The sequence below is a fragment of the Schistocerca nitens genome, chromosome 4 (genome assembly GCF_023898315.1).
Source record: "Schistocerca nitens isolate TAMUIC-IGC-003100 chromosome 4, iqSchNite1.1, whole genome shotgun sequence".
In the NCBI taxonomy this organism is placed as follows: Eukaryota; Metazoa; Arthropoda; class Insecta; order Orthoptera; family Acrididae; genus Schistocerca; species Schistocerca nitens.
In genome coordinates, this window is record NC_064617.1 from 820,689,345 (window position 1) to 820,699,772 (window position 10,428).

The window sequence follows — 10,428 nt, forward strand, 5'->3', positions numbered from 1 at the left end:
TCAGCGTCACGATATAAAGTGAGAGTGCTTCAGCCGCGTAACATCAGTCTATTGGTGTGGGTGGCGATGAAATATTTTACTTATCTGTCATAAACCTTTGAAAATGGTTAATTACTGCTATCATCTAACCAATTCGGAGGACAAGAAATATACTGCAGGGAAACGATTGCCTATTTTTACAATGTCTTCATTTGAAACAAAGAAAGGAGGCACAAGATTACTGGACATAATTATTCCTTTAGTAAAGTGAAATAGAAGTTGAACTTCACCGTGGTTGGAGACTTATGTAAAAAACAAATTTTGGGGACTGATTATAACGATACTCCATTTCATTTATTCTCAAAGTCGCACGATACTGAACCATCAAATGACCAACAGGGAAAAACAACTTAGAAAGGAGAGAAAAAGATTTTTAAGGCATAGTTGGTCGGGAGGTCCTCAAGTTTCTTGTAGCCACCTAACCTGAAAGGAAAGTGTCTACAATACTGTTCCACTGTGGCCGAGCGGTTCAGTCCGGAACAGCGCTGCTGCTACGGTCGAATCCTGCCTCGGTCATCGATGTGTGTGATGTCCTTAGGTTAGTTAGGTTTAAGTAGTTCTAAGTTCTAGAGGAATGATGACCTCAGATGTTAAGTCCCATTGTGCTTAGAGCCATTTCAAACATTTTTGCGATACTGTTCGATTCTAGGGAGATTACAAAGGGGGCTGAAGTGTGAATAGGAATTTGGACTGAGGAGTGAGGGGTGCTGGGGCAGTCCGTGCAGTTGTACAAAGCCACTGTGTCAGCGTGGTGTTGTGGTTAGCGTATCTGTCTAGTCCATAGGAGAGCTGCGGTTCGAATCCCGGCCTGGTACAATTTTTCATTCGTCGTTTCAGTCCGCATATATACATTATAGATGTTTTAGACATGAGTAATTCTCTGGGACGATAAAGTTTCATTTAGTTAAAGCATCTATGCCTGGGTTTCAGGCAGGATACGCTGTTCTGCTCCATGCTGAGGTGCTATTCCAGTACAGTTGGACGACCTCTGCAGTGCTGTTCGAGTTTATGGGGAATTCCAAGAGGTCTGAGGTCTGAATGGAAATTTGAATTGAGGAGGGAGTCGTGCTGAGGTGGTCCGTGCAGTTGTACAGCGCCACTGCGCCAGAGCAGTGTGTTGGTTAGCACATCTGTCAAGTATACAAGAAACAGTGGTTCGAATCCCGACCTTAGTCCAAATGAAAGAATGATATGAAACGACCTGCACGGAGAGATTTATCAAGGAAATGACAAAAACTTGTGTCGATGTGATTTTGGTCGGCGAGGATCTTAAACCAACGATCGAAATTCATTTCTCTTCAGACGTGAGGTATAGATAGAAATTTTTTGTACAATGAAGTAGATAGCTATGGGACAGGATGAAATTCGTCTCATGGTTGTCTGTTTCTTCTACTACTACAAAAATACGTATTTAACAACTAACATCAGCTGTCTAAATTCATAGTTGATTTTCATAATAAGTGTCAAGAATTAAACTTCTTCAGATGTATCCTGACCTAAAAATTTTGGACGAGTCGTCTTTCTCTCAGACTGCCATGTGCATCTTTCTCCTAGGCTGCCTTGTACTTCAGAAATAACTTTAGTATTCAGGTTCTATCTTCTTTTTCCATTAAATAATACACTCAATTACTTCATCGTTTAATTAAAGATATTTATTTCTGGTCTGATACCATACTTACTTCTTCTGTTTTACAGTTCATATGCCGCTACGCAATAGGAATATCTCATCTCTGCACTCATTTTACTCTTGGTGTCTTGTTTACTTAGCGCCCAGCATTTAACTGGAATCAAGTATCTTAGCACACCATTACTATTCATACCAAAATTAGACCATTTGTTCGAAAATCTCGGACGATTGACGCACGTTGATTGTTACTATAATAACAAAAGTGGCAACAATAAACAGTGGAGTGGCTTTCAGCTCTGAGTCTCGTGGTGTTATGTTGTGATCTACCAAATATGAACTCACGTTTCATCATTTAATAATTCCGAGAAATGTGTGCTCTTAGACGTATTATTTGCACGCCTTAAGGCAAACTCTTTGTACAGTTTGGCAAAATAACAACACTCGTTCATATACAATGCAAGACATCTACATCTGCATAGATACTCCGCAAGCCAGCGTACGGTGCAAGGCGTAGGGTGCCCTGTACCACTACTTGCGATTTCCCCTCTTATTCCACTAGCAACTAGAGCGAGTGAAAATCACTTTCTGTACGCCTCCGTAGGAGCGCTAATTTCTCGTATCTTATCTTCGTGGACCTTACGTGGAATGATGTTGGCGGCAGATGAATCGTTGGGTAGTCAGCGTCAGATGCCGGTTCTCTAAATGTTCTCATTAGTGTTTCCCGAAAAGAACCTCGCCTTCCCTCCAGGGATTCCCATTTCAATTCCCGAAGCATCTCCGTAACATTTACGAGTTGTTCGAACCTACCGGTAACAAACCTAGCTGTCTGCCTCTTAAATGCATCGATGTCTACCTTCAATCCCATCTGGTAATGATCCCAAACACCCGGGCAGTATTCAAGAATAGGTAGCAGCAGCGTCCTATTTGCGGTCTCCTTTACAGATGAACCACTCTTCCGTTAAATGCTCCCAATAAATCGAAGTCGATAATTTGCCTTCCGTACCACAGTTTTCGCATCCTCGTTCCGCCTCATATCGCCTTGCAACGTTACGCTCAGATATTTAAACGACTTGACTGTGTCAAGCAGGACCTAGTAATAATTTATCCGAACATTATAGGTTTGTTTTTCCTACTCATCCATATTAACTTGTATTTTTCTACATTTAGGACTAGCTGCCATTCATCACACCAACTGCTAATTTTATCTAAGTCATCTTGTATTTTCTTACAGTCACTAAACTTCGACGACTTATCGTATACCACGGCATCACCAGTAGACAACCGTATATTGTTGCCCGCCCTGTCCGCCATATCAGTTATGTATATAGAGAAAAACAGCCGTCCTATCACACTTTCCTGGGGCACTCCTGACGATACCCTTATCTCTGTGAACACTCGCCATCGAGAACAAAATACTTCGTTCTATTATTTAAGAAGTCTTCGAGCCACTCACCTATCTGTGAATTTATTCCATGTGCTCGCAACTTCGTTAACCCCCAGCAATGGGCCACCATGTAAAATGCTTTCCGGAAAATATATATATATATATATATATATAAAAGGGCAAGCTGAGTTTCGCTGCAGCGATGCTTTCTAAAACCATGCTGATTCGTGGACATAAGATTCTCAGTCTCAAGAAAGATTGCTATATTAGAGCTGAGAATATGTTGAAGGATTCCGCAGCAAACAGAAGCTAGGGATACTGGTCTGTAATTTTTTGGGTTCATTCTTTTATTCTTTCTGTATATGGGAGTCATCTGAACTTACTTCGAGTCGCTAAAGCTTTGTGCTGGTCGAGAGATTCACGATAAATGGAAGCTAGGTAAGGGGCCAGTGCCGTACAGTACTCATGGAAAAATCGAACTGGGATTCCATTCGGACCTGGAGATTTATTTGTTTAAAAATCTTTCAGTTGTTTGTGTACACCAGGTACGCTACTTCAATACCTTCCATATGGGAGTCTTTTCGCGGGTCAATTGACGGTATGCTTGTACGGGCCGCGCGGGATTAGCCGAGCGGTCTAGGGCGCTGAAGTCATAGACTGTGCGGCTGGTCCCAGCGGAGGTTCGAGTCCTCCCTCGGGCATGGGTGTGTGTGTGTTTGTCCTTAGGATAATTTAGGTTAAGTAGTGTGTAAGCTTAGGGACTGATGAACTTAGCAGTTAAATCCTATAAGATTTCAAACACACTTCAACTTTTTTTTTGCTTGTACGATTTTCCTGTGTCAACAATTTCTTGAACGTGAAATTTAAAACATTCGGTTTCGTTTTACTATCTTCAACTGCCACGTCAGACTGGTCATCAAGGCACTGAATGGAAGCCGTGACCCGCCTAGCGATTTTAGATTGGACCAGAATTTTCTCGGATTCTCTGCCAGATCTTTTGCTAAAGTGTGACGGTGATAGTTGTATGCTTCGCCCATACATCTTTTCACAGACGCACGAATCTCTGCTAACTTCGCTTGTAGTCATTTGAGCGTCCCCTTTTGAACCTAGAATGCCACAGCCTCTGCTCTCTCAGCCTCCGCCGAATTTAGTTATTAAACCATGGTGGGTCTTTTCCACGTTTTATCCACTTATTAGGCACTAACTCTCCAAACCACGATTTACAATCTACTTAGACTTTGCCCATAATTCCTCGACGTCTATCTTACTGGAATTAAGTGATGCCACTTAACTAAGTGTGTTGTTAATAACTGCGTATCTACTGTATCTAGCAGAAACACTGTCCTACCCTTCTTGATTGATGTATTAACTTTCATAATTATAGTTGCTACAACGACATCGTGATCTATAATTCCCGTTTCAATAGTGATATTGCCGATACGGTCAGGCCTGTTTGTAGCTACAAGGACAGTTCTCAGAAAAGTCTTCAAAAGTACGGGGTGCATCAAAAGAGTCATCAGAGTTTTAAAAAGTCATAATTACAGTGTAATTTGAGATACGTGAGTAAACAACCTACTATTGGAAACTCTCGAGTTTTACATGGCTCCCGCTGGGTAACTGCAGTGTGCGCCCAGTTCAGTTCTAGTAAAACTGGTGTGGGACAACAGAAAGCGTTTTGTGTTCTACGTTTTGCGCAGTGCCTGTTAGTAATAACTGTTCAGCGTGAGTTTCGTACTAGGTGTGGTGTGAATCCTCCTACACCACAGAGCATTAGACGACGACTTGAACAATTCGGAGAAACAAGTTGTTTGTGTAAAGGCAAATCGTCCCCCAGTGCCTGACAGATCACTCCAACATAATTTGTGCAACCAGTGCGCTGTTTTTATCCTTCATTAAAACTTAAATAAGCTTTCTAAACGTCAACTATGTTGAAGATTGTGTAGTTTTATTTCATTTTTGCTGATTAATGCAGAGTAAGGTGACTGATTATACCACTGAAGTAAAGTTTAGCACATGTGTATCATTCCGTCGACAAGACAGCTGAATCTGGAAATCTGCTTTCACCCATTCTCGACCTTAAACAGTATTTTCATCATCTTTAATTTGTTTAATCTACTTTAAATGGATGCTACAGTCACTGGTATTGACCTAAATACCCTCCAGGCTCTTTCGATGCTGGGGCTGGAATACACTTGAGAGGTTTTTACTCGCTGGCAGTTTGCTATTCTCAGGTAGTACGCAAAGAACTGTTTCCACATGGGTTAATTTGCGCTGATATTTGCCGTCTGACAGTTCCTTCCGAGTACTTTGTTTAAGTTTCTGAGAGTGTTCCGAGAGCGGATGTCGGAAGTCTTTACACACTACAAGGTGAGAGCGTCTGTGAGAGCTGAGAGTTCACTCTCTGTGAGATTTTTCTGTCGTCGTTTCGTGCGCGAAGGAAGAGGTTGCGCCGGCCGAAGTGGCCGTGCGGTTAAAGGCGCTGCAGTCTGGAACCGCAAGACCGCTACGGTCGCAGGTTCGAATCCTGCCTCGGGCATGGATGTTTGTGATGTCCTTAGGTTAGTTAGGTTTAACTAGTTCTAAGTTCTAGGGGACTAATGACCTCAGCAGTTGAGTCCCATAGTGCTCAGAGCCATTTGAACCATTTGAAGAGTTTGCGACGGAGGTCGTTGAGCTGCAGCAGCACTTTTAAAACTTTCCACAGCAAAGAAAAAACGTAAACAACCTCTTTCGTGTTGAGCAAGAATTTCATTGTAGAGCTTCCTATGGAAAACACACAACACTATCGAAATTTTACGAAAACGACACCGATGTAGAAGGATGAAGTACTTTTTATAATTGGACCCAAAGTTGTTCACCTATATACTATTTTGTGTTAACCATTAGTGTGACAGACAGACTGCTTGTGAGACTAATATTCTTAGCATCATCTACGTTTATTCCATTTTATTTTTGATAAAGTAACAATTACTATGAAATAACATTTTACCAATTCCATCTTGATGCCTACGGAAGTTCAAAAACCAAATATGGCGGTTATCTGATGAATGAAGCATTTCCAGAGACGATTATTTGAACGTTTTTACCTCTATTGACTTTAGGAGCCATTCGAATTTTCCTTGTGGTCTGTTCTGCAACACCAAATATAACAGTGTAATTAATAAATGTCACGTCATACAACATTCTAGATACAGCTGTATTAATGAGTTTCTTTACAAATATCTTCTGTGTTGACAATCGGGATTTTCTTTTATTCGAGTTTTTCAAGAAGCGTTTCAGGAAATGCTTTCCATTTTTAAGTGTTTTTTCTCTTCGTAATATGGCACTTTTACGTAATGTTTCCGATGCTGAGGTTCTGCTTTGTTTTGCTAACTTTGCCCCAACATGTAAAAAACTCGCAATTTTTAGTTAGTTATTGATTTTTATATATTCTCGATGTTTGATTTCTGGGACGCATATTTGCAACTCCCGTTGGATTAACTTAAGGAGCCATTCGTAATTTCCTAATGCTCTGTTCTTCAACACCCAATGTAATAGTACAGTTTGTCGCGAACTTTGGAGGAACTTGTATTTGAAGTTTCCTTATGGTTCATTTTTGCAGAGTCTCATCATCAACACTCACATCGGACTGTTCGAATATCAGTGTCTCCCTTTGGCAGAGCTTCTGTCCCGGCCATCTTCCAACGGTTTTTGAAGCAGTTGACGTCGAAGGTGTCTTTCTGCTCAAGTTATCTGCACGACATCGTTGTCTGGCAGAGGAGTACCTCCAGAAACTGGAATGCCTCTTCCAAACCCTCATTACGCGGTACTCAGAAGCAGTTGGGAGATATGCAAATATTCCTGTAACCGAATCGAATACCTCGGTCTCGTCGTCGACGCCCATTGTGTTCGCCCTTCTGCCGTGCATTAGTAGACTATTCAGAAGCTTCCTTCTCCGAAAAATCTCATAGAAATTGAGGCTGTTTTCGGTAAAACATCGTATTATCTTCACTTCACAGTTATGGCAGTTCTGATTGTGGCACCCTTACAATGTCTTGGAATAATTTTTCTTTCATTTGGTCGCATGAGCAACAAACACCTTTTCACTTAAAAAAGAAAGGCTTGCTTAGCGACAAATGTCTGGTCCACTTCGATCCTGCGAAACCTTTCGTCCTCGCAGTGGATGCCCCCTCCTACAGTAATGGAGTGGAGCTATCCACAGGATTGGCGCCATGGACCACCCGACAAGTTTCGCACCGAAACTGCTTTACAAAGCTCAAGTGAATTACATACAAGAGAAGAAGGAAGGTTTGGTAGCCGTCTCCTGCTTTCCTGACTTTCAGCAATACCTTCAGAGCTATAAATATTTTTCTGCTCAAGGACTGGAAGCCGCTGACCATATTATTCCATCCAGCCAAACCAGTGCCAGTCTGGAGAGCACAAAAACTGCAGTGATGGGTGCTTAACCTGACCAGTACAATTACGAGATTCTCTGTTACATCACGCCATGCCACATCAACACAAGTAAATTATCTCAAACCTGTCGGATAGAATGCGGAATTTTATTCTTCCGAGAAAGCTTACTGTGATGTTGTGCCGATCGAGGAAGCCACATTGGTTATGTTTCCGACTGACCACCATCAAGCCGCCACAGCCACCGGGCGAGATGGTATCTTCCGGTTCCTCCGCCAGTTTATTCAGTCCGGCTGGTGTTTATTCAATCCGGCTGGCCCTCAGATAGAAAGTCACTTCACAGTGAGATTCTGCGGCGTTGATTTTCACAGTGGTACGTCTTCTCGGTCTGAAATGTATTTGTGTTTTTACACACTTCAAACAAACACACCTGGATGCTGATCTCGGCATCTTTACAGCAGCAGCAGTTGGATTTCCTTCATAAAGGATAATGAGGCATTGTCCATACGAAGCAACTGGCCAGGCAGCACTGCCCATAACTGGGGATGGACAAGGGCATCGAACACATTACCTCGCATTGCAAGAAATGTGCTGAGAACCTGCCTGTTCGTCACCAATAGTTTTTCCAATGCCTAGAGCAGACTACCAAGACAACGAATTCATATCAGCTTTTCAAGGCCGTTTTGGGGTTCACAGTAGCTTGTTGAAGATGAAGCTTGTTCCAAATTTCCTTTTGTGGCTCCTCTGAATTCCAAGACGTTGACAAACATGATTCGAGGTTTAGAAACTATGTCCGGCCAAGATGGATTGCCAGCTGCTATTGCATCTGATAATGGCCCACAGTTGACTTCAACAAAATTTGCAACTTTCTGTAAGGCTAATGGAATCATTCACGTTCACATAGAACCTTTCTCCCCACAATCTAATGGTGAAGCAGAATGATTCGTGGGTACCTTCAAGATGCAAATGTCGAAATTAAGGCAGTCCCACTCCAAGGAAAATCCCGTTTCCATTCTTTGAAAATCCTATACTCCTGTTCTTATCGACCCAAATGACGCCTCAGGGAGATAAGTAACTGGCTGAGCTACGACAAGGCAGGTCTTACAGGACTACGCTGCATCTCCTCTAACCTCTACATTCCGCAAATGCTATCCCGTCCTCCTAAAAATTAAAAAAAAATCTTTCATATGGCCCTGAGCAGTATGGGACTTAACATCTGTGTTCATCAGTCCCCTAGATTTAGAACTAACTAACCTAAGGACATCACACACATCCATGCCCGAGACAGTAGCAGCAGCGCGATTCCAGACTGAAGCGCCTAGAACCGCTCGGCCACAGCGGCCGGCCCTAAAAATTCCAAGATATTAACGTACTTAAAAAATTTAACAGTGGTCAGTCATGGGAACCTGTGACTGTATTCCCACCTGCAGACAGAGCAGCCTATATTATTTGTCATGGATCAGACATCATCATCACAGACACCAGTGTCAGCTGCACTCTTACGCTAATTCCAATCCTGCTGCAGATCTTTCTGTTCCAGAACATACTAAAGCAGATCGTGTCTCCCATAGCACCTTCAGGATTCCCATGTTGTGACACAGTCGCTAATACCACATCTGCAGCCTTTGGAGGCTGGGTCACCTCAGACGTGGGCACCACTCCCTATGCCGCCACAGCCCCAGGCGTCGCAGAATCTGGTGTTGCAACAACTGTTGTCACAGCCTGTGGTCTCCTGCTGCTGCAGTCACTGCAAGAAGTGCCGTGTATCCTACCGTCCCAGCTACTGCCGCCTTCCTCTTCGGAATAGTCTGCTGAAACGCCCATGAACCTGGACGTGCCTATGTCATATGCGAGTGTTCACACCCAGTCCGAAAGTAGGTACATTCTGTCTCCAGTTTCTCTGGAGGCCCATGCAGCAGATGCTGGAATTCAGGTCGGCCGTGTCCAAAACCAGTTCATGGTCCAACCTCATCGCCCTGCCTCTGACCCAGAACTCCCCATCGTCGTATCACCACCATGGTGAGGTATTTTTGGCAGGAGTAGTGTGGAATCATTAGTGCCTACAACCTGGTGCTGGTCACCACATGGCTGTAAGGTGAATGTCATACAAGGACACGACCAGCCATTCTTAGAACACGAGCATTGCCAGCTGCGACCCTTGAACATAGCTGCCTCTACGGTAACATATCAATGTAGGGTTGGCATACTCATGTCAAATAGTTGCACAGGATTGCTGCACCAATTACGATGCGTCAGGCGGCAGCAGATTCATCGCCAACAAGCATATTTTTACATCGCCCAGTGCTTTATAAGCAACTGCAGCAGATCACTCCAGTCCAGCCCCATCTTCGACTTCACTACCACTGATACCACGACGTGACACTTATCAGGTCGTCATCATGAGGATGTCCGCCCCTGCTAGCTGAGTGGTCAGCGCGACAGAATGTCATACCTAACGGCCCGTGTCCGATTCCCGGCTGGGTAGGAGATTTTCTCCGCTCAGGGACTGAGTGTTGTGTTGTCCTTATCATCATCATTTCATCCCCATCGACACGCAAGTCGCCGAAGTGGTGTGAACTAGAAAGACTTGCAACAGGGAAATGGTCTACCCGACGGGAGGCCCTAGCCACACGGCATTTCCTTTGCCATCATGAGGATTTCAACCCTCCTCTGGAACAATACCATACAGGGATTGTGCTTCACGGCACTCCAGCCTCGGTTTCATCCGTGGACTCTGCTATTACCATTCCACTGGCTGCTCTAGTCCAGCCATTGTAGTGACGTATTGTTCTGTTTTGGGCTTTCTCATGTTGTAGAATAAACTTGTCTACCCACTCGTGCTATTATTTGTTGTCCCCCATTCACGGACACAATAAAAGTAAATATCTACCAGGTGGTTATAATTTAACTTTCCCCATTTAACTCGTTATAACAGAGATACTGATTACCATACAAGGAGCAAACATGGTAGCATTAGTGTCAAAAA